General features: G+C 44.9%; 1 long non-coding RNA gene across 8 annotated transcripts; it reads right to left on the bottom strand.

Moving 5' to 3' along the window:
• Positions 1–8,541: 8,541 nt before the first annotated feature.
• On the bottom strand, positions 8,542–23,487 carry LOC149344213 (uncharacterized). Of its 8 annotated transcripts, none has more exons than XR_016283187.1 (6): positions 23,264–23,486; positions 22,390–22,437; positions 21,756–21,873; positions 16,965–18,941; positions 13,855–15,125; positions 8,542–8,650 (listed from the first exon to the last, which is right to left on the bottom strand). It is a non-coding gene; the product is annotated as an uncharacterized LOC149344213 (long non-coding RNA). The 8 variants fall into 8 exon arrangements; XR_016283189.1 differs by having other exon boundaries at positions 15,007–15,125; XR_016283188.1 differs by lacking the exon at positions 8,542–8,650 and having other exon boundaries at positions 12,009–15,125; positions 16,965–17,060; positions 18,415–18,941; positions 23,264–23,487.
• Between the last annotated feature and the right edge of the window lie 304 nt (positions 23,488–23,791).

Raw genomic sequence — 23,791 nt, 5'->3', positions numbered from 1 at the left:
ATAATGACACGTCACACGCGGAATATTCGCGTACTGAGCGACGCGGTAGCTGGATATAGGTTGCCGCGGCTGGCTTAGCGCGGAGGTCACTGGCCTTTGTCCTGCATTGGACGAATCCGGCATGATGATGACGGCGATCGCATATGATTAAAAAAAGAGGGTCCTAAAAATTTTCCTCCCTCCAAATATGGCATCGTGTTTCGGCACCACACACCAGTTCGTGAAAATGCAAACTGGGCTACGATTAATTATGTTTCGTGCTGCAGGTCCTCTAATCGTCAGCTGACGATAATTACGCTTTGAATTTATCAGCGCCGTGAAACCGTGTGCCTTTACCTGCCAACAAGCCCAACACGGCTTACAGATTTTCCCAATATCCGCCAGCTCCGAGCTCGCCAGGTGGTGGTGGTGGTGAAAACTTTTTAATAAACAAAAGGACAGTTTGCTGACCAAAAAATGGCCCTTTACATAGGTGGAGTCCTTAGTCCGGGACCCCGCTGGACAAGGCCGCTACTCGCGCCCGTTGGACTAGAGCCCTTTGAGACTCCAGCCCCTGAGCAGTTGAGCAGGGCTGCCTCCCATGCCTCTCGGGAAGGGAAAGGATTGGGGGGAAGGGAAGGATTCTTCTGACAGGCCCAAACCATGTGGAAGGTATCGGATACTTCCCCACAGTGAGGGCAGCGCCCATCAATTTTGGGGTCGAAATTTCTCTGAACCGCGGAAGCGGTTCAGAGAAATTCTGGAAGCGGTTGCACAATCTCCAAGCCGGAAGAGCCTGGATGAGGTGCCCGGTAGGTAAGCGCTCGGGCAACCGCGTCTGCAGCCTCATTACCTCTAACGCCCTGATGGCCCGGAGTCCAAACTATGCGTTTGGGCGAAGGATCAGATTCCCTCACTGCGCGTTTTAATATACAGTAGACTAAAGGTGAAATCTCACCAGCCAGGTAGTGTTGACAGGCTCGACGCGAATCTGTCACGATTACCTTCGAATTCAAGTCCGAGGCGGCAAGCGCAATGGCTACTTCCTCGGCCTGCGCTGAATTTCGAGCTCGAAAGGAGAGGCCGTTAACGCATTGATCCTGGTGAACTACTGCGGCCGTGTAGAATCCATTGGGCGACGGCCCTGCCATGTCAACGTAGTATACACCCTGTTTGGATCCGTGTTGGTGTTCGAGGGCCCGAGCGCGCGCCTCTCGTCTGCCTTCATGTGTATGTGTGTCCATGTTGCGCTGGAGTGGAGGGACCCAGAGCTTGTGACGCCATAGCTCCGGAATCCGACACGGTACGTGGGTTACGAAAATACCAGTGAAACATCTCATAAGATGAAATGTTTCACTGGTATTTTACAGGCGCTGCGGAACAGAGAAGGTTTTATATGCAATGAGAAGTCGCGACATGACAGTAAAACAGGTGAACTGTTGATGTCAATCTCGGGTCCGTCAGTGCTTATCTCATTGATTGTAAAACATTTTATTCGCCGGAAAGAGCTTGGTAAGAGGTCGCGTTAAGTGGTAGAGAGTGCGCAGCCCTCGACGACTTTGTCAGCCCACTCCACCGCCAAAACTTGCGTTCTGGGGTTAGAGCTAGCCAGCACGGTCTCCCACCGCTCGAGAGAACGAGCAGTAACTAGATCACCCGAAGGTGGCTCTATTTTGCAGTCCCACAGGGTGTGATCATAGGTGGCTCGTTGGCCATAGTATGCTCGCCACTAGCCATGAATTAAAAAAAAAACGCGCGTAAACGCTGTTTTGTTTTCTTCTCTTGATCGTAACGCAACCTATAATGGCAACATAGCAACTCAAGGAAAGCTCGAGATTTTTCCTCAGTGCGCCCAACTCACCGCACTTTCTACCCTCAGGCATTTAGATGGGGGCAGTGGGAAAACAGCCGCGACGCGCCAGGGAGCGGCGCGAACTCAAACGATCGCCGCCTAGGCGGTGGCGCTGCGATCGCTTTAGGATGGGCTCATCGTCTGCTACTCCCAGCTTGAGGAGGTTCGCGTGCGTGCAAAAATGCATTTGAGGAACACAAACGCAGTTTTCGCCTTTATCTCTTTTATAGTAATGAAACGAGACGATTTAGTAGCATTCATAACAGTAGCATTAGCCGTACACGTCAAAGACGCATTGGCAAACGTCTGCTCATGTCGTTGTGGCTTTCTAGCTGGCCAAACTTTCAGGGAGCTGATATAGTCAGCGAATGCTGTGTTCCGTCATGGGAGCTGGAAAGCTCGTTGTTCGGGCATCTTTAACCGTATCTGCTTGCATGCTGGGGCAAGTTAGTTTCTTTGGCATCCTAGAAGCCCGTTTTCGCGGCTTCTACACGCCAGATTTCGTATTCAACGAGGTGATTTTACGAAGTAAATGGGAGCTTACACCCAGGTCGAGGCTGCGAAGTTCAGTAGGTGTTTCAATTTCTTCTGAGTCAATCAGTCAGTATTTTAGTCCTTAACACAAATGCTAAGAGAAGCCAAGGGATAATCTCCTAATGCGGCGCCTTACAGATTCAGTCGGTGCTTCAAGGCGAGTACTAAGGGGCCCTCACTTCGCGAAATTTATACTGCGAGTTCAGCTGCAGTATTCAGGCGTTCTAAGCGACGTGTACGAGTTGTTGAGCTCCACATCGCCAAAGCAGGTAAGCATACAAGGTCAACAGAGATGCGGCCTGCACACAGGTGACGTAGACGACCTGCAAACTACTTTGAAGTTTGCACAGTCGCATATTACCCGCGTGAAAAATTTTACCTAGCCAAACTACGAGGGGGCAAGCGGCGCGTCGTGTTTCTTCGATTTTACTGTGTGGAACCACGAAGAGAAGAGCTTTCAGTTTCGGCCGAGATCTACCCGAAAGCTGAACCCCGAGCATCCTGCCTTCTCATACCCCGGGTGTAGCGATCACGCGGGTTTATCACTACGTAGAGGCAATCGAAGCAATGAACAAGGCGCCAGACGATGCGAGGAGCGAGCCAGCGTAGACCATTTACACAGAACTGACCATGGGGCCAAGCGCAGCCCATGGGCGTGGCGACGGCGGAGAGAAAACCAAGAAAACCACGCTGTAAGAATAGAAAGGTGTTTCAACGAGCGTTCCGCAGGTGGCACAGAACCACGTCCGCCTCGATCACACGTACGCGCGCGGCGCGCCGATCCGAACCTCTTGCAGTTCTCGGCGCTCGGCCAGATGGCGCCACATGACTGTGACCGCTTTTGTAGTTAGAGACGGAGAAGTAAATTGGGCAGCAGTAGACGTTAGAAAGATATGGTTTATTTGTTTATTAGGGTTTAACGTCCCGAAGCAACTCCGGCTATGAGGGACGCCGTAGTGATAGGACTCCGGAAATTTCGACCACCTGGGGTTCTTTAACGTGCACTGACATCGCACAGCACACGGGCCTCTAGAATTTCGCCTTCATTGAAATCCAGCCGCCGCGGCCGGGATCGAACCCGCGTCTTTCGGGTCAGCAGCCGAGCGCCGTAACCACTGAGCCACCACGGCGGGGCAGACGTTAGAAAGAAAATGTTGGAATAATGAGGAAGTATACGTACATTGAGAGGCAATGAGAACAATTAGTTCAAATACAAAGCTTAACTGTAATGAGTAAATAACTAAAAATAAAATGCATATTTTCCGATAATTCTCAGTGTTTACCAGTCGTTCTTGTGGCCGTCAGGTTATTGAGCGTGTGCGAAACATTAGGAATTCCAAAAATTCGCTTGCCACCAGGTCGATAAAAAGTGGATGCCTGTATTCAACGGAGCAGACGACAACAACGCAACCAAAAAAAGCGCCCACTTTTTTCTTTTCTTTTTTGCGTCGCTATCTGTCGGCAGGCAGCAAAACTGCGAGTTATTCCATGGCCTCGGAGATTACCGCTTTCAGTGGCAATCTCTAAGGCCATGGTTATCGTGCAGCGCTCGTTCGGAGCCACGGATTCTTCCACCGTGTTCGGAGCGCAGGCCAAGCGGCGCCGTTGGTGCACCTCTCTTGAAGAAAGCCATGGCCTCCAAGATCACCCGCGCGCTCGTTTCGAGCACACGGTTGATGCAATCTCGGAGGCCATAAAAAAAACTTAGGCCGCCGCGAACTGCTCCGGCGGCGGCGCGCAAAAGCGTGCTTCGATCGCGGAGGCCATGAAAAAAACTAATGTGGTATTGTCACAACCTTACAGATGGCGCTCGCATCTATTTAATTTAAAAGTAAAGTCTATCCTTCCTCTACCCCCCCCCCCCCCCTCCTTTTTTTTTTCGAGTAAAAGGGACGATGGAACTCGGGAGCAGGTTTCCTCGACTGTCCGTATCTAAAGACGTTAAATGAAATTGGTTTTGCTCTCAGGCCATTGATGCCTGTCGCTGCAGTAGGTAGGTAATGGAGCCAACGTTACTAGAACCAACTCAGTTTCACAGCTCCCCATACCGCCAAGCGGAGGAGAGTGTCCCAAGCGGCGGTCACGAGAACTAACGGCGCTGCAGGCGAGTCTTGCTCCCTGCCGGGCGCGTCGTCTGCTACTCGCAGCGCAGAAGTGTGGAGCGGCCGGCACATATGAGGTTTTGGCGAGCTGCATTCGCGCTCTACATGGCTGCAGTAAAATAATACTTCCATTACGGCAGCTTTTGCTTCGAAGCTGCGTGTTATCTTGGAGAACACGTTTGTGTGATGCGAAATTAGGCTGTTAATATTGTGAAAAAATTGCAACAATGCTGAAATGACTGTCCGTGGAGTCATTGTTGGGATACCCGCTATTGCATCCCGGTGCAAAGCAGGTCAGCATGAAGAGGCCCGATGTCGCAAAATACTAACAAAAAATTCAGGGGCCACTTTGACGATCTAAAGTGCGCGAGGCGAAAGCCTTTCCACGCAACTTTGGCTGCACGGCTGTCGGCAAACAAGGCGGCTATGGGACGACTTGGTTAGGCTAGCCATGACAAATTGGGTCGAGGCTAATTAGTCATGACCCATGAATAACTAGTCATGATTGATTAATTACGAACTAGTCACGTCTGGTTAATGACTGGCTAGTCATGACAAACCAGTCATAAATACTAATGGCTGGTTAATGACTAACTAGTCATGACTGCGTAATGACTAACCAGACATGACTAATGAGTAATTGGTCATGGTTAGTCATTATTAACCAGTCATGACTAACCATGACTAATGGCTAACCAGTCATGACTAGCCATGACTGGTTAATTACTAACTAATCATGACTAACCATTAATGACTAATTGGGTCATGACTTGACCCATGACTTACTAGTCATGATTGGTTATTGACTAACTAGTCATGATTGGTTATTGACTAACTAGTCATGTCTTGTTAATGACTAGCTAGCCATGACTAACCAGCGATGACAAACCATTCATGACTAACCAGTCATAACTAGTCATGACTGGTTAATGACCAACTAGTCATGATTGCTTAATGACTATCAAGTCATGACTAATCAATCATTAGTCTTGGTTAGTCATGACTAACCAGTCATGACTAACCATGACTAATAGCTAACCAGTCATGACTACTTAATGACTAAACAATCATGACTAATTGGGTCATGACTAACCAATCATGACTGGGTCATGACTGACACATGACTTACTAGTCACGATTGGTTATTGATGAACTAGTCATGACTAGTTTATTGATCACCGGTTAATGACTAGCTAGTCATGACAAACAAGTCATAATTGGTTGATGACGAACTAGTCATGTCTGGCTAATGACTAGCTAGTCATGGCCAACATTACTAGAACTTGGTTCTAGTAACGTTGGTCATGACAAAACCGTCATGACTAGTCATGACTAACCAGTCGTGACTAATCATGACTAACCAGTCATAACTAGTCATAAATGGTTAATGACTACCTAGTCGACTGGTTAATGACTACCTAGTCGACTGCTTAATGACTAACCATTAATGACTAATGTGTCATTAGTCATGGTTAGTCATGGCTAACCAGTCGTGACTAACCATGACTAACGATTAACCAGTCATGACTAGTAATGACTAACTAGTCATGAGTGATTAATGACTAACCAGTCTTGACTGGTTAGTTAGTCATTAACCAATCATGACTAACTAGTCATGAGTTGTTAATGATTAGTTCAAATGCCGAATTAGTAGTTAGTGACATCAAATGCCAAAGGCCCTGGTTCGATTCTCAGCCTCGACAGTTTTTAAGTAGTGACGCTGAAACGCGGGCACATCTGCCGACACGGCTGCTAACGACCGTATGAGGCATTAAAGGCTTTCGCCTTAAAATTAACTGAGAAGCAGACGACACAAAACGGCTGTCGCGAGCGCGCTTTAAAAAGGGCGCAGCAGGGCCAGCGAGCCGCACCGAGCGGCGACGAGGGAGCAAGACTCGATCGCAACGCCACTAGTTCGCGCGACCGCCACTTGGGACAGCTCTCCGGGCAGCGTATTTCCATTTCAGCGTACGTAAACGCATCGGCCGCTAGTTGCGCTGCTTGTCTGCAACGTCACATCCGGCGTTGTCATGACAACATGGAGATGCCACTGTTCGCGCTTTGCTTGGGCATGGAGGAAGAATGTGCTTGGGAATGGCCGTTCGCGTCGTCTGTCAGCCGCTCAGGCCACTTCGGCTACTTCGTGCTCTCTGGCTTGCACGACTGCCTCTGTGACGCGTTCCTTCGTGTTTTTCTGTCTGGCTGGCACGAGTGCCTCAGTAACGCGTTCCTTATCGTTTAAAAGGAGATAGCGGGAGTACAGTAAGTGTTCAACGCCGTTCGCGTCTGTCAGCCGCTCAGGCCACTTCGTGCTCTCTGGCTGGCACGACTGCCTCTGCGACGCGTTCCTTTTCGTTTACAAGGCGACAGCGGGAGCAAAGTAAGTGCATTAATAACACGTTCAACGACGAGGACCGCACGACTGCCAAGGATCGGAGTTTGCATGCTTCGTGCCAGCAAAGAGTGCGGTGCTGGGATCGAGCAACAAGACTTCAGTAGCGTGGCTTTTTGGGCTTGTTGGTACATAGTTCCAATACACTGTAGCGTAGCAAAAGACGAGGACACAAGAGACGAACACTACGAGCTCGTCTCTTGTGTCATCGCCTTTTGCTGCGCTACAGTGTATTGGAGCAAGAAGACTTATCCATCTAAACACTTAGATATGTCTACAAGTAACCGCACATAATGATAAAGGTCGAGTGGTCTATTATTTACTTCACCTCAACCATCGCGAAACAGGGAAGTTGTTCTTTAATCCCCTCCTTAACCTTGCTAATTCCTTGGAGTTCACTACATTGCTTATCTAAAGCAATCGCTGTGGATGCTGTTGTTTACTGAACATAGTTGTGCTTGTCTTGGGCTCATCGAACTTTCCATTTGTGGTGGCACTGTTCAAGTGCACGTTCATTTGGTTCAACAGGCTTTCTGCTTTACTGAAATTCTGGTTGGTCAGCTTTATCTGTTCTCCTGTGGCATTCTATTACTCAACAGCCTTTGCCTTTACTCGTGCATATGGTGCTTTAAGCATGCGTAACGCCTGGAGATGTGGCCAAAAAAGCAATGGAGGATTCAGCTATCTTTGGACGAGTCAGTACTGTAAGGCTTGTAAAACAATAACTGTCTCAGCCCAAACCAATCAGTATAGTTGGCTTATTCTTAAGATGAGTGGAATAAGCATGTAAATGGTCAGGAGTCAACATCATACACGAGTATCTGGAAAAGGAAGATTGTCACACAATTTGAATATGCCATTTGTTAGTAGGCATTATTACTCAGGGGCGTGCCTTGGGACATGCACTAAGAGGGCTGTTACCTTCCAACTTGAACATGTGTCTGGCATATTATGGACAAATGTGAGCTGTTGAACAGGTGCAGGGAGCTGCCACAATTGCTAAACTTTGCACATACATAAAATAACGTAGACTTCTCTCCCGTGTGGCACTTTACAGAGCTGAAGTGTAACCAGAGAGCGTGCTCCTGTGTTCAAGTTGGCAGTGCATAACCCTGTACAGAAGAAAGTTGAGTTAGGTGGGAGCACAGGAAGTGCAATTTATATTTCAATTTTCAAAGACGCTATTGTCTGGTGGGACATCAGAAGAACTGCCAATTTTTACAGATGCACAGCAAGCCAGCCACTGCTTGTATGTGCATACATACTTTCACGGATTATCAAACTGTGTTCTATAGAACCACCGAGTTCTTACTGGGTTACCTGAAGTGTCTATATCCAAGCATGCATGAACCTGGAGCTTTGCTTTACTCACCTCACTTTCGGACTAGTCGCAATAACTGCTTTATAGGTTCTCACTATATAGCCAGTCATCATTCAATGAATTTGAGTATTCTTTTAACAGGCTCTCTCTCGCATCTTCATTTTGTATGCATACGTGTACAGCACAAAGGGTATAAACTAAGATGCATGGCATTCCTCGGCACCTCAAGGAAGCTTTTGTAGTTCTCCAAGGGTCAAGAAAGACTGAGAAAATCTAAGACATGCATGACGTGCAAGAGCAAGATGTGCGCTGACACAGTTTATCCAAAAACAAAACAATAAAAGAGATCTTCCAGCAGTACTGTATCTTTGAAAAGGTCTTTATTCTGGACGTTACTATTGCAGACACATCAAGTAGTGATGAAATTATTCCTGAAAGGAAGTTGTCTGCTGCTTGAAATACAAGTACATCTGGAATAGAAAATGAACAGTACAGTGAGCCACAGTCAACATTTACCCATACCTGTGAATAAGACTTCACCATGTTAGCCTTAGTGCACGTTTAATACCCTCTGGGGATAATACTTTGGTGACGATGCAAATCCGCTGTAGAACCATAAAGCATGCTAAGCATGCTTACCGCGTTCTTGTCCGATATTACGGTTTTTTCCATCTGTATATACCTTTTTTCCGATTTGCCCCCCTCACCCAATGCTCTTCGGGGCCTGTGAGGTACTAATAAATAAATAAATATCTGCACTGTCTTGGTGTCAATACTTTTGCATTTTGAGAAGGTGACATTTGGTCCCTTTTATTACACGAACAATGGGATTGTCATTCACAAATGAAACACACGATTACTTTAGCACCAAGTACAGTACTGCCATCAAAGAAGGAATGGGATGGTAGGTCTAAATATGCCCTTTCAAGACTTTTAGCCTGTTCTACAGAAAGCATTTCTACAAGTTGGGAAGACAAAAGAGTACTCTGCAGGCTCTCAAATGTCTGGAGGAGAAAGCCTATCCACAACCGTTTTTCTTCGCACTTAAAGCAGTCCAGCAGCATGTGGGAATTTTTAAATGAGTAGGGACCGCAAATTTCGGCCCATTTGTTCACACTTTGAAATAAAACTATAGCTCAATTGGTTATATCATGCTGTTTCAGCAGCTGCAGGAGTTGAGATAATGCTAAAAACTAGATCAAACGCTACTTTGCGAGCTTTTGTTCCAACTCTTTTGCCTGCCTGCCCCAAAAATTGGCAAGACAACAAATGAAGAGGCAGCACATCACTTTTTTTAACCTTCTTGTAGTATTAAGTCTCAACCGATCACGGTAACCATAGCCAACAGGCGGCCCGTGAAACCGAAATGTGAGCTGGCTGTGAACTGTGAACCTGGCTGAGGCGAATTCCCTGTCGCGATCTGTATTTGCTGATAACCTGTACACTCTAGAGAGCTAGCAGCCAACTGAGGCTTTGAATACAGTTGAGCCTACTTATAACGAACCTGAGCGTTCATTGTATCTGAAATCTGTACTAAGTGGACTTGCCTTATTACAGTCAAAAGACAATGTCAGATAAAAGTAGCGTTTAATTTTTTGAAAAGTGCACTGTGCACGTTTGTTCCCTCAGAGCAGACCCTATCAAGCCAATTTTATAAGCTTGGTCATATGCTTCTGGCCGAGGCCCTTCTGGCTGTGGACAAGCCGCTTCAGGGATGCGATAAGTGTCTGAGGTGTTCACAGCCAGTAGCGGAGGGTCTAGAGCTTCGCCTTCAAACCTTGACTAAGACATAAGGGCCTAGCAACGAAGCTACTACAGTGTACCTTTCTTTCATCGGGAAAGGAACACCTCTTGTGCCAAAAACGTGCTCTCAGCCTGTGCGGTAACCCTCTTCTGCAGAGGAGGTTGTGCTTCGGAGGATCTGGGTTGGGGTTGCCCTCACTCCAGCTGTGACTCAGAAATGGCCTCAGTTTCGAGATCTCCTTCCTCGACTTGGGTGTCCAATATGTCAATGCAAAGATATTGAAGCCAACACTCATCACTTGCTGTGGGACTGCCCAGCACGGACGCCTAGAAGAATCTGGCTCTTAACAGCATAGGTCGGCACACTCACTCATGAGTGCACTCATATCGCCTCACACCTACGTCAGTGAGTATGAGTGCGAGTGAGTGGATGCGAGTGTAGGTGGTCATGAGTGTGAGTGAGTGGTTGTGAGTGCGAGTGAATGGATGTGTGGGTGGTCATGAGTGTGAGTGCGAGTGAGTGGATGTAAGTGGGAGAGAGACGAGTGGTGATAGGACATGGGTGAGTGGCTGTGAGTGGCGGCAAACTTCAGGCGACAGCGAAGTTTGACGCATGTGCTAAGCTATTTTCATGTTCACAGTTGAGGGAAGTAAATATTCACGGGCCCTCGAGGCAGCATAAGGCATCATGCCAGTGTCTATTTACAACCGAAGCAGAGGATTACAACGTCACACGAATAGCAACCTTTCGTTGCTGTTCACCTTACTAGTTCACCGTTGGTATGGGTGCAGGCCAAATTCGCGGGTGCAGTTTTGTCAGCTCCCTTTATCGAATTTCACATTGCCACTGTTGCAAAGGCAGATGTCTCTTTACATGCCTCCTACACGGCTCGAGCTCATATACACCCATGGATGTGGAACCCATGGCTGCAGGATCAAATACAAAAATTTTCAATGCACATAATTTCCGCAGGTCAGCATGGCAACTCATAATGTCAGCTCTTCCTCCTTTTCTACCAAGTTCTCAGAAGCTTAGAAGAGTGCTTCGAGTCACCGTTCTGTTTCAACTCTTATCTAAAGCCCAGAATATTGTGTGCCTATGAAACCATAATCTTTCCAACAATAATTAGATCTTTTTGTTCATTACACCTTGAATTTGTTCAAGGAGGCCTACTGTACAAGAGGAGAATCAGCCTGTGGCAGTGCTGTTGCCGCCTCCATGATTTAATGATAAAATTTGATGATGAGGTTCATATAAAGTGCATCTGGCCTAAGTATACAACAAATCCTATCATTTCCACATGACAAGAACTTCGATTACTCTAATAAAAGCACTGTATTACATTCGACACCTATCCACACCAGGTGTTCATTAGCCTATATCATACTGTAAGCCCGATTCTTTTTGCACACGTGTAGGTATGAAGCTGCGCTCCAGTCGTTTAGCTTAGCACATGGCACCTGACATTTCACAGTTCATACGACCATTTTAGATCCTGGTACGAGAAAAAAAAACTTTGTAAAAGTTGAAAGCATAGAGTCGAGAGTTTTCTTGGCTCATGCGAACAATTTCTTTTTCAACAACTTACTCTGTTGATTTGGCCTCTTCCGATGAAGCCCAAAAAACCAAACCTCCTCTGAATCTATATCCATTCAAAACTTGAAAAGCCGTCAACTCCGTTACTCTGAAAACCACTCAGAGATGACAATCCCAGAGTTGTGGCCAGGGATAATTACCATTTGAGCAGTCGTGGCAACTCTTAACTAGGCCTAGGCCATTTCTTACAAGCACGTGCAGTGGTCCATGTTCCCACACACCACATCACTTGAAAGTGGCAGCAAGTTAATAATGATTTAGAACATAGGAAAAGTTCATGAAATGGAAACAGCCCATGAAAGGACAAACATAAAAAAGGAACTGAAACGAGACAGTGCACCATGCAACTCCTGCTTGATGAAAAGGACATTACTGCATCAAACTGTACTCAGAAATAGCAAATAGGTAGCTTGTTTCTTGGAAAAAACAGCGCTAAACGAAAGGACAACGAAAAAGAGTACAACAGGACCGGCGCCGGTCCTGTTGTACTCTTTTTCGTTGTCCTTTCGTTTAGCGCTGTTTTTTCCAAGAAACATGTACCAACTAGCTCAACTCTCCGTTTTATTGAGGTAGCTTGTTTTCATGATATTCTGAATTTATAAAAAAAAAATGGAAATTAATTTTTTTGTTCACTAATGTATATCCACCTATCAAAAATTATAAGCACCAATAGTGGTGACCAGCAAGCAATAATTTGCATTAATTAAAATTAATTACATTAATTTAGAGTTCATTTAATTTTGCAGCTCTTGCCGTAAATTTGCCTTTTTGCCGCGGACAATAAATAAAGTGTGTAAAGTAAGAACATCTCGCATTTAAAAAATTTTTGCATTTTTTATTTTATATATTGATGTGCCAGAAAAAAGTAAACAGCATAGCAAGCTTGGTTGATTAAAACTCATCTACATTCTAAATTTTTTTTATCCTGAACCCGTCTGAACCGGTTCAATACAGTCTGAACCGTTTTGAACCGGAATGGAATGTTGCTCTGGAGCCAAACCCAGAACGGAATCCAAAAAGTGTAAACCCGAACCTGAAAAAACTCCAGTTCGACACCGTGTTGAAAACTGCACCTCATAGTATTTAAAAAAGCATTTTGGTTACATGTTGTTTTCCATCATCTTTTTTGTGGACATGTATTTTTTTTTTTATAACATAGATGTTCAAGTTCTGTACTTTTTTATCAGTTTCAATTGAAAGTTTTATCATAAGGAATGCTTTTGTAGAGCACTGAAGCCTAGTTGTCACAGGTTTTTGTTGCGATCACTTTGCTTCATCATGGTGACAGTGCCTACATAGTAGATGAGAAGGAGGAAGTTTCACAGCAACAAGCCAGATTGTCGAAGAGCTGGTTTCACAGAAATGGTGTCCGAGCCCTCGGTGAAGGCAATCCAGAGGCCTCCTACCACAGAAACAGCCTGCCAACTGCTGTTCTACAAGCAGCTAAGCCAGTGTTTGTGGCTTTATCACTGCCAGGTCATCTAAGAAAGTGACTCCACGGCAGGACACTCAAAACCACCGAATAAATGAATCAGCTGATTTGATACCGCTGTCCTAAAACAACATTTCTTGGGACTGACCGGTTGAAGACTGCAACATGCAGTGATGTAATATATCTATGGTGATGATACAGCAGAAAGTGCAAGTTCTAAATACACATAGCATCCAATCAAGTGTAAGCCGAGAAGTTTGTCTCAACCGGCTTGTCAAGCAGCGTGTTGCCTTGCTGCTGCTAAGGAGCTTGTTGCTGAGTTCTGAAGTTCCTCCGAGAGCAAGAAACGTCAGAGAGAATAAACATGAAGGCTTCGGAGGAGATGCCAATAAAGTCAACAAGTGCATGTATTCTGCTGGTGCATTCTCAACTACTGTAGTATATGTGCAAACATAAAATTGCGTTTTTCTCAAAATCACCCTTTTGAAAATTTTTGATTCTTTTCTCAATAACTGACTACCTGACCGACTAAACTGAAATTTTCTCGGATTGTAATAAACTCCCTTGCAAATAGTTTGAAGGAAATAGCAAATACTGGAACTGTGCATATGACATTAGTAAACAAGGGTAATAGGATCGAAATCGCCAGCACTCAATAAATAATTTTTAATCGATTTTCTTTTGTCCTGCAGCTTCCGTTCCAGGCTGCCGAACGAAGGTTCTGTCGCCATAGGTGTATATGAAATCGAATGACGTATACAAAAGCTGCAATATATTCACTGCTTGTATAATTTAATTCCTGTAAACTTATGCTAAGCTGCTTCAGAAGCCAGAATGACAGCAACTGGATAAGGAGCTAATATAGAGCAGTTTTTGTGGGCCTCACGTGATCTTATACTCACTTGTGACGTTGCAACCATTGTTCGGCAACCTGAAACCAATACAGGAACTGTGTGGCAAGAGAAATTCAATTAGAAATTATTTACTGAGCGTAGGCAAATTTCTTGCAGTGATTCATGCTTACTGATGCCTTACACAAATCCAAAGCACAAATACACTAAGAAAAATTTGATGTGTCTACACATATAAGGTATCAAGGCTATCCACAAATAAATCACTCAAGACATGAGTCGGAATTTTTATGACGACCAGGTTAGGAACAAATGCTTTCATATAGCATTGGTTCAGCACTGAGCACAAGAAAACTTTTCGCCAAATAAGGTAGTAAACCATCTCGCACTGAAAATAGCACCAGGGCTGTTTTTCTCTTGGAGGACTGAATGGTTACACCTGCCTCAATTTGAATTAACCTCTTTGAGCACTTTGACAGAATTGCTGAGAGCATGACATGGAAAGTGAAAATTTTCAATCCTTTTTTTTAATGTGAGAGGCCTGTCATTCACAATGGCATCGAGACAGAGGAGCCATTGTAGTGTTCACTTGCCACATTTAAACAACGCAGGAAATGAGCTTCTTGAACAGCCTCAGTACAATCACTGATGTCATTCAACGCCAATGCTCTAGCTGAACGCAGCCACAGTGTTGGCCAAGACGCACACTGCTTTGCGCGAACACCTTACTCGGTTGGGCCTTTCTCTGCTTTGACTGCCACATTTTACTGTAACATTAGTATAGCTGTTCGGCATCGGAAAGTCCGGCTTCACAGCGGAAAATGATCGGTAACCTGCTACTTGTGCTCACCTCAACTAGCAAATGACAACAGCGTCCTCATTGACTGCTTCACAGTGTAAATAAAGTCGGCAATGTGCGCTCGGACTTTAGGCTGGTTTTTCTAGCAGTGTCGGGCTGGCCCCAGTAACCTGCCAAGTCCAGACTGCAGGCCTGTTAATACTGCTTGTCAGCATGTTTCTGAGCTGTGTGCAAATAAAAAAAAAAATGCATACAAATATACGGCAATGCAGGTCTCCCGAGCCCCTCAAAGACTTCCTTTCGCACGAACAGGCGTATTACAATTACGAGCTTCACGGGGGCTTCTTGTACCTGGTCTGCAGAGAGGAGATTAGCTGTTCTTTTCAAGTAACGAAAATCATTACCTTGCATATCTTATCGTCAACATCACCGGCCAGAAAACTCGCTGCACAAGTTCACCGCAATCCGGCCATTCGTTGCCACAGGCTCCTCTTGCATCTGCTCGTCAAAAGGTTCGCTGTAACTGAATGCAGGCACGATTGTCAATTCGAGAAACCGAAGCGATGCGGACTGCAGGTCCAGGACTCGAAACGCTAAAGCAGCCGAAAGCAAAAACCGCCGAAAGAAGTCGCACAAATATACGACGAATTTTAAAACTTCCTGCAACATTAGGATGGATGGATGCAGCCATGGAGGAAGGAAAGATGGATGGAGCGCAGGCCGCAGTAACGCCATCTGGTGTTGAAATGTGAAAATATTTTATGCGCTGTGATTCGCACTAAGCAAAGCAAAGCTAGTACTATAGTTCACTATAGCTAGTACCATGGTAAAGTGAGCTCCAGCCAGGGCCTATTTTTTTAGGCAACTTAACCGAGCAACGTTTTTAATAACATCATGTGGAGTTATTTCGCACCTTTCTGCCGACAACCGAAACGGCTACATTTGACTATGACTGCCTTAGCTTGAACATCCAAATCAAGCCGATCCACAGTCGGCGGAGTCTTGTTTGAGTTAAAATCGAAAATAGAGGAAGTTTATCCCTCATTCGTTCTGCTTTTGGCGCGAGGAGGCAAAGCGAATATCACGTGTGTTATTGAAAGGCAAAGAATATGCCTAAAAACCCAATAACACTGACAAATTCTCACCGAAGCGGGTGAATTGGGCGCCGCCATCTTGACAAAGCTATTTTCCTAGCATAAGAGCACGCGCGCTAAATTCGAAAGAGAGCAAAGGGAGCGTATGTAACGCGAACGTACATACATAAAATCTAAATTCAGGCGTATACAAAGCAAACTTACAACGTTACAAACTTCATAAACGAAACCAAAACATGACCTCGCTCGTTTCTTTTTTTAAATCCAAAAAGTTTAAAAGCATTTGAACACGATCCGAAATCAAAACAGCCGTGTGCTGCTGTTGCATTTATAAATATACCGGGAGTTTCAGCGAACACTTTCAAAAAATTTTATAGATAGACTTTTTGGGGGAAATATGGCTTTTACGGCACAGTATTACCAGTGTTGGCGAACACCAGAAAACTGGTGAATCATTGTGAGTAGTAAGCTAGTTAACGAATTTTCTTAACTAGCTCACCTAGGCGCCTAATTGCAGTTAGAGATTTATAGCTGGTCTTTAGTAACAGCCACATCAGTTTTTAGAAATCAGAAAACGCGATTACTCTTGGCACTGTGGCTCAACAAAATTTGGCTTTTTCGACTAGTTACATGCACTGTAGCAGTTGCTTTACCTCCATGCTTTCGAAAGCCCGTGGTATTTTCGCACGATGCAGCCAGATTTTGCCAAGTCACGACAGCGAGGGTAACCTCGATTTCGAAACTCTAAAAACTGGTATAGCTATTACTGACGACCAGCTACAAATCTCTAATTGCAACTAGGTGCCTAACTCTACTAGTTACAGAGGTAATTATTAAAAATTAGTTAACCAGCTCACGACTTCAGACAAAACACCACTTTTCTGGTGTCTGCCAACACTGGTAACACTGTGCCGCAAAATTTTTACCCCAATAAGCATATTTATAAAAATTTTCGAAAGTGTCCGCAGAAACACTTGGTATGTTTCAACATGAAAAAGAAAACAAAGCAAAGAAGTATACAAAGCAAACTCACGTACGAATCTCATAAACGACACCGAAACACTACTTCACGCGATTTTATTTCCTGCGCTCTTCTGAGCTTGGTCTTGTCTCCAATGCTATATGTCCGTGCTGGCAGTTCACGGACTTGCTGCCTGCGGTGGCTGACGACACAGCACTTCACAGTGCTGAATTGTAGCTCTCCTCGTGGAAAACAATGGCGGAGGCGGCTACCTTAGATTGTGTAGAAGACCTCGAGTCCTCTATACCTGATGTGAAAGTGTTCCGCTCCAACTTGCAACATGCCGCAGATGCTGACCACTGGATGCAGTTGTACAGCACTCAAATCAACACTTGTTGAATCACTGAAAATGTGTGCACAAACAGCATACCGTAAGACTGTATTTTGCATTTGTGCACTTGGTTTTTTCACAAGTGAGAAACTGCATAAAGTGAGCGCACTAACCTAGCCTATAGCTTTGTTTCACCTGTTTGCCAATGTGATAAACAGTGATCACAGAACAACAAAATCTGCAGCCTCAAACGGGGGTTGGCTCGGATACAAATGCCCCTGAAGACCCTCCAGAGGATAATGAAAGATTACTTCGAGGCGAATTGTGATTGAGCCAATTTTTGTGTGCGTGTGAAACATAACGATAAATGTTTGATCTTTTTGTTTTGTTTCTTTTGCGACTTGTGTAATTAGTGACCATAACAATCACGCCACGATCATTTAGTCGCATGATAGGCTGCTTATTGCCATCAGTTAATTCTGTCTAGAGTACACCTTACTGACATGCCAAACTGCTTTTTTAGGGTAGAAATGGTTATAGCAACGTAATAGTTACAATGAAGAAATTCTGATTCCCCTGTAATGATGAGGTTTGATTGTAAGAGTATATGAGAGAAATTCTGCCAAGTCGAGCACTCGAGCATAAAGAAGTGCAGTAAAGAGAGTTTGGAACATTTAAACACCATCACCCAGTTGTTGGTGCATTGACTTCCTTAAGCAGAGAATGACAATGCAAGGCAGATGGAAAGAAATCAATGTTACACATTTACTCAGCTGTTATTTCATTCCTACCAGGAATGAAAGCATTGCCTCTACCTCTCAGCGAAGGATAATGGGTGCTCATGGTAATACAGCTTCTCATGTGATAATGCCGTTCCTGAATGCTTGTGCGTGCCTGCTGTTTTTAAGGCTTGAAGATGTTTTGAAATTTGAGTCTGGTTACAACTCAGATAATGCCATTCCTGAACGTTTGTGCGTGCCTGCTGTTTTTAACGGTTTGAAGATATGTTTTCAAATCTAAGTTTGGTTACAACTTTGATTTTGTGCACTTTTGTTTGGTTTACAGTTGATTATGTCACATGTTGATGCTGCATGAATTTGTACATTAACACTCAGTATGACCTGCAAAGCTCTAATGGTAAGCCTATGATGGTTCACAGCTTCTAGCAACACAGCATGCTACTACTTATGGCCTCAATTATCCTGGCTGGCAGGTGAACGACAGGTAGGACCAATGTGGCAACATAGACCACAATGACATACTTCCTCTGGCATCACATCGTCTCCATGCAGATATCTGCACACAAAAACGAAATTTTTGGTTTATTGTCCATAGTCCATGAATGCTTTAACGTGTTCTGTGTGCTCCATCATTTGTATAGTCTTCACACTTAAACATTTTAGAGAGCGCTGATATTTATATTTACCACAAAGCACGGTGAACCATTCTGTGCTGCCCCACACGCTGAATGATTACCGGCGTTTTCTGAATTAGGCACACACGGCGGAGCCCGTTTCAATGTGAGGTCAATCGTAAACTTCTGACTCCCAAGAATGAACGATGCAGCAACCCAAAACTTCGGGCTGCAAAGAAAACAAAGCACACGGAAGACCAAAATTCTCATAGTAGCAAAGATCAAGTACTTGTCAAGGAGAGGCTGCGATACAGGCGTGTGACTAAATCTGCCTTGAGCTAAAATAGGAGAAGGGAAACTTCGTCTGCTCAGGCTAGTCGGCCACGTGGAAGGAAGGAAAACCTCAAAGACGGCATGAAATGAGACAAACACGAAGAAATTATATGATCATGTCATCTCACTATTATACCTGTTTTCGAAAATTTATCTGCGCCTGTGTGTTCCAGGGATGACAACACATTACCTCGGCGTAACACATTTTTGACCAGAGGGTAGTCAGAGGCTCTCTAAAGTGATGCAAAGGATTGCGGAAAAGCAACCTGCAACAAGCCAAATGCAGATGTGTCAGTCAGAGTGAAACAGGGCCAAGAGTCAAACTCCCCAGGTCAGAAATCAGCTTTTCATGTAATTATGTTTGCAACAACCCCTTCTGATCAGTATAAAATTGCAATACATGGCAGTGAAGCTCTTTCAAAATTGTGAAACAAGTTTACTGTAAATGTCCACAACTGAACTGCTATAGCCGACAATTATCATGCACTGAATGGTACAGAAGCATTAGTCAGTGTCATCAAAAATGCAAGAAGCCATAAGTGTGATGCAAAAAGAATGCAGCGCCTTACTCAGGTAGGCTGTTGATACCTTTGCCGACTAACTGATGCTGAAATACTTGAGCACTGCAAATACAAAGCAATGCAGAGAGCTTTTAAGACGTGTTATGCACCACTTTTGTAGCTGGAGATGACTGAATTGAATGAAGAAACTCAAGTGAAATTATTACAGCCATCAGTGCACACACCACCAGCAGCTGCCTTGATTGTCATGTCCAGAACAGGTAGAGAAGCTTTTTTCTCTAGCAGCAGGGACAATCCAACTTTCATCAAATGTAACGAAGCACTGGAAGTCAAATGCAAATAAGAATAAAAAAATAGTGGATAATGCTTGAAAAGCTGGGAGAATGTGCTGCCGGAGGAGAAAACAGGTTATAACAGCACTGGCGTCAGAACCATATTTGCTAGAAATTTATTCTAGAAGGAGCTTGATGGAGAGATATTCTAATAATGACTTGTAGCACTGACAATCAAGATGTTTCACAAAACGATTAACACCTATAATAAGACTGATAACATCTGAACAAAGACATTGTGGAAGATGTGCCACCAACTCCAGAAAAGTACTTGACCTGGAGACATTTACTTTCCCTACCTGAAGCAGATGCCTTCAGACACTGTATGCACAAAAGATGAAATGACAACAGAAAGTGGTGACCAGAATGGTGAGCTGCAAAAAAAGGTGACCTCCTCACCACAAGAACTCCCAGCTCACTCTCTTCTTTTCTAGTAGTCATCTACTTTTCCGATAAATGCTCCTCCCTTCAAGCACCTCACAAGTCCTCAGCTGTGGTCTCTTCCCAAGATGCTGAAACCTTTTCCATTGGAGGCTCACCGGAGCTAGTTTCGCACTTTACAAAATTATCATTGACTCTGCCTTGTGCATTGCAGGTCATACCACTGATCTCCACTAGGTGGCTGGATGCCGCATTCCCGCTTTCCGAGACGAGCGCGAGTGAAGCCACCGGAAGTTGGACCGCTTGTCCCGGAAGTCGGGTGTCTGCTGTGTATTTCAATGCAAAAAGTCGTGTCTTTCGCCCTTTCGTTCTCAGTTTTTTGCGTTGTTTTCGTGTGATGTCTGCTGTAATATGAAAGGAAGAAGCAAGCTGAACGCGAGAAATGTGAGCATTGTGTGCAGAACCCTGTAATTTCTGCGAAAGCGAAGAAAATCGGCATGCAGGTCTCACCCTGCCTCGGCAAGGGGGTACGTGCATTAAACACTATGTTCTTGCCTGGTTCGTGTATTCCGAGCGTAAAGGAGAAGTAGTGGAATGACGATGAGGCTAGGTCACCTTAAAACCGAATTTTCGTGCAGTAAAGAAAAGGCAAGCGCGAGAGGAACGACTGACAAGAAAGGCGAATGGTGCAGTGCGCTTGAGAAGCGCTGTTAGAAGTCAACTGCACCAAGCACCACGAATTAAAGACCATTCAGGCTTAACTTGCTACAACACGAAACAGTACATGACACACTCCGTCGAAAAAGCAGTACCATACCTTTTGGAGGCGCTAATGTGAACCAACCGAACACCGTCGACACCTCACAAGATAGTAGCCTAGCCCTGGCTCCGGTTCGGTCTAAACTTAATTCGGTAAAATGGTCGCTGCAAAGTAAGCTGCCTGCCTGGTGAATGTTTCAACCTATTCTTTCTTATATTTATCCCCCATTGATAGCATAACTTGGGCTTGAGCGTGGGATCAAGCATCGCAGTAAAGAGCACAGTTGGCGAAGCTAGGCAAACGAGACGACACCGAGCCGAGTAGACGAGGCTCCATACTTGCTGTGCGTTGCGGCGTCCTGTCGTCTGTCGCCCCATTGAAATGCAATGGGCCCTTATTTTCGAAACGTCTTTCCCGAAGACTTCGCTGGTCTCCTCGCTCAATTGATGACGCAACAGGTAGGCATTGTCATGTAAAAAGACGAGAACGACGAAAAGACGAAATGCTAAGTGGGAAAACAAAAGTGGAACTGAAAAACCGTGCTGAGGTCCGATTTCATGCACTGCCAAAGGCTGACTTCCGGGACAAGGCCACTTACTTCCGGTGGCTTCACTTTCGGGTGCCCGACGCGGCATCCAGCTCCCTAGTGGAGATCAGTGGGTCACACTGAGGTGAATACACACGTCCTTCCTCTCATTCTGTTTTGATGTGCGGTATGCCTGTCTTCACACAACATCTCTATTTTCTATACTGAAACACATTTGAGTTTTAATTTTTTTTTGCAGGGAAGGTGTCACTAAGTTACTGTAAAATTGTATTTTGCCTCTGCTGGCTTTCTTGTGCATAGTGGTGTAAAGTGATTAACTGTTACATGTCCGATGTTTAAGTGTATGTATGTATTGGTATGAATTTGGTACACTACTACATTTTTTACCATTACTGTAAGAGAATGTCATCACGGCATGCGCATTTAAGCTATACAAAACAAAAGACATCTATATTAGCTTGCACGTCACCAAACAAGAATGGCCTATGAATAACTGTAAATAAAGATAGGCAAACATTCCAAAGCACCAAAAGCCTTACTGTATGCTGAATTCGAGTAGCAGCTCTGCAACAGATCCAAAATGTAGTGCTCATGCCTGGCCGTCTATGAACGCTCTGCCAGGTCTGGCACTGGATACATGCGGCCCCTCCACAGGAGCTAGAATCGGACAACTACGTATTGGGGTTGTGCCTCAAAATGCTCAATGACAACATTCCTTTAATCTCAATTACTTTATGCTATTGTTGCATGCACTCTATATGACAAGTACAGCATGGCACGTGTAAGGCTGTGCATGACAAGGGTAGCCTAAGTGTCTTTAAAATAATGTCCTGGAAATACACTAGCTAAAGTGCACTGTGGCCATATATCAGTTGTTCATACACACAAAAATTGGATTCCTTAGAAAGGAGACTACCACACACACAAAATAGAAAAGTAAATATAGCCAAAGCAGGCAATCTTTGGTTGCAATAAATGTTACAGCTGCCAAACTGCCACAAACGACTGAAGCCAATCAAGAAAATCCGCAAAACAAAAAAAGGACCCGGCAGCGATAAGCTTTATTGCATATAGCTGTTCTTATACCCAGCAACAATGGCCCCAATGAATAGAAATTGTTTAAAAGGCTTTGCAGGCATCTAAGATTCATGAAATGATAAGTCTTGAAATCACCTCTGCTCAACCCTGTACTTGTGTTGCCGCAATTTGAGGTGTCATTTCCTGCAAGTAAAAAAAAAAAAAAAGTTGAGTACAGTTACTCGGTATCCGTAGCATTCATAACTGAGGCAATGTAATACTGTGAGAGCAGACATCGCAGTGAAACAAGCCACAGCCAGAGCAGATAGAGGGCACCCTGAAAATAACCTGCAGCACATCTCATTCTTTTAACAGAGCTACTCAAGGCTCACAGGTGACCTGTCTATCAATGAAATAATTCGTCTACAGACCAAACTTGCTCCTCGCATAGAATCACTGCAAATAAAGGCAAAAAATTTAATCTAAGCTGCACTTTTCTGCAGCAATTTCAACAAGCAGCGTCTGTTAGCACATAGACAATGTTAGTAACATGAATGTTTGGTGCTTACCACCTTGCAACTAATGCGCGCACTTTGCGAGTACACACAAAACGTACACAAACTGGTCCAGTCAGTTGTGCTTTTTTCTTGCAGGTAAGCACTTAAGTCTGCTTATGCGGAGCAATGTGAAAGCATGTGTTTTGAGTAAAGGAAATGTTTTTTGAGAAAATGATACAGTAGCTCTCAGATCTCCACATCTCGGTGAACACCGCAACCGCACCTTAAGGAAAAATGTAGCCTCAGAAAGCGTGCAGTTGAAGGTGCATATGTCATTGGCCCGAACCCCTGTCACAAGCTAGCATCCAACCTGACTACCATCCAATCCATTGTATTATTTCTTAACGCAGGAATAGCTCACTAAACAGAAACGTGTTGCTTCTAGCAAGAGCGGTAATCTAATGTCGCTCTCCTCCTTCCATCGGATCAGAAGTTAATCGCGCCATGGTACACAATATGAAGTTGCGACCAACCTTTCGCAACAAACAGTAGTCACTCAACCGCAGAATAATAGACGGGTCACATCGCTCTTCGCAGCAGCCTGTGACACGGCATCTCCCTCGCTTGTCCCATTTCTCCGCTTCTGGAGGCACGCCGAAGGCTTCAGAACAGAAGTTATTTTTTGCCAAAACGAGAGTGCAGGGCAAACTGGCTCTGCGCACAAAAAGGGTAAGGCGCCGAGTGGCCCAATCGACTGCGAGCAGCGGCGTTCCAATGTTGTCATGACAACGCCGGATGTGACGTTGCAGACAAGCAGCGCAACTAGCGGCCGATGCGTCTACGTACGCTGAAATGGAAATACGCCTCCGGGCAGAGCTGTGAAACGGAGTTGGTTCTAGTAACGTTGAATCATAGAGTTTCTTACTACTACCTAGAGGGAAAGCTGGCGGCGCTGCACTTCAGCCAACATGGACGCTCAAAGCATCATGGGGCGGTGAGCTACTTGTTGCGGCACAGTCGTAGTTTTTCGGGAACACAGAGTGGCAGTACTAAAGCGTTTC

Source organism: Amblyomma mixtum, chromosome 5 (assembly GCF_055824585.1).
Source record: "Amblyomma mixtum isolate Tamu chromosome 5, ASM5582458v1, whole genome shotgun sequence".
NCBI classification, from domain to species: domain Eukaryota; kingdom Metazoa; phylum Arthropoda; class Arachnida; order Ixodida; family Ixodidae; genus Amblyomma; species Amblyomma mixtum.
The sequence above is the reverse complement of the archived record's forward strand: the minus strand, read 5'-3'. Positions and strand labels throughout refer to the sequence as shown.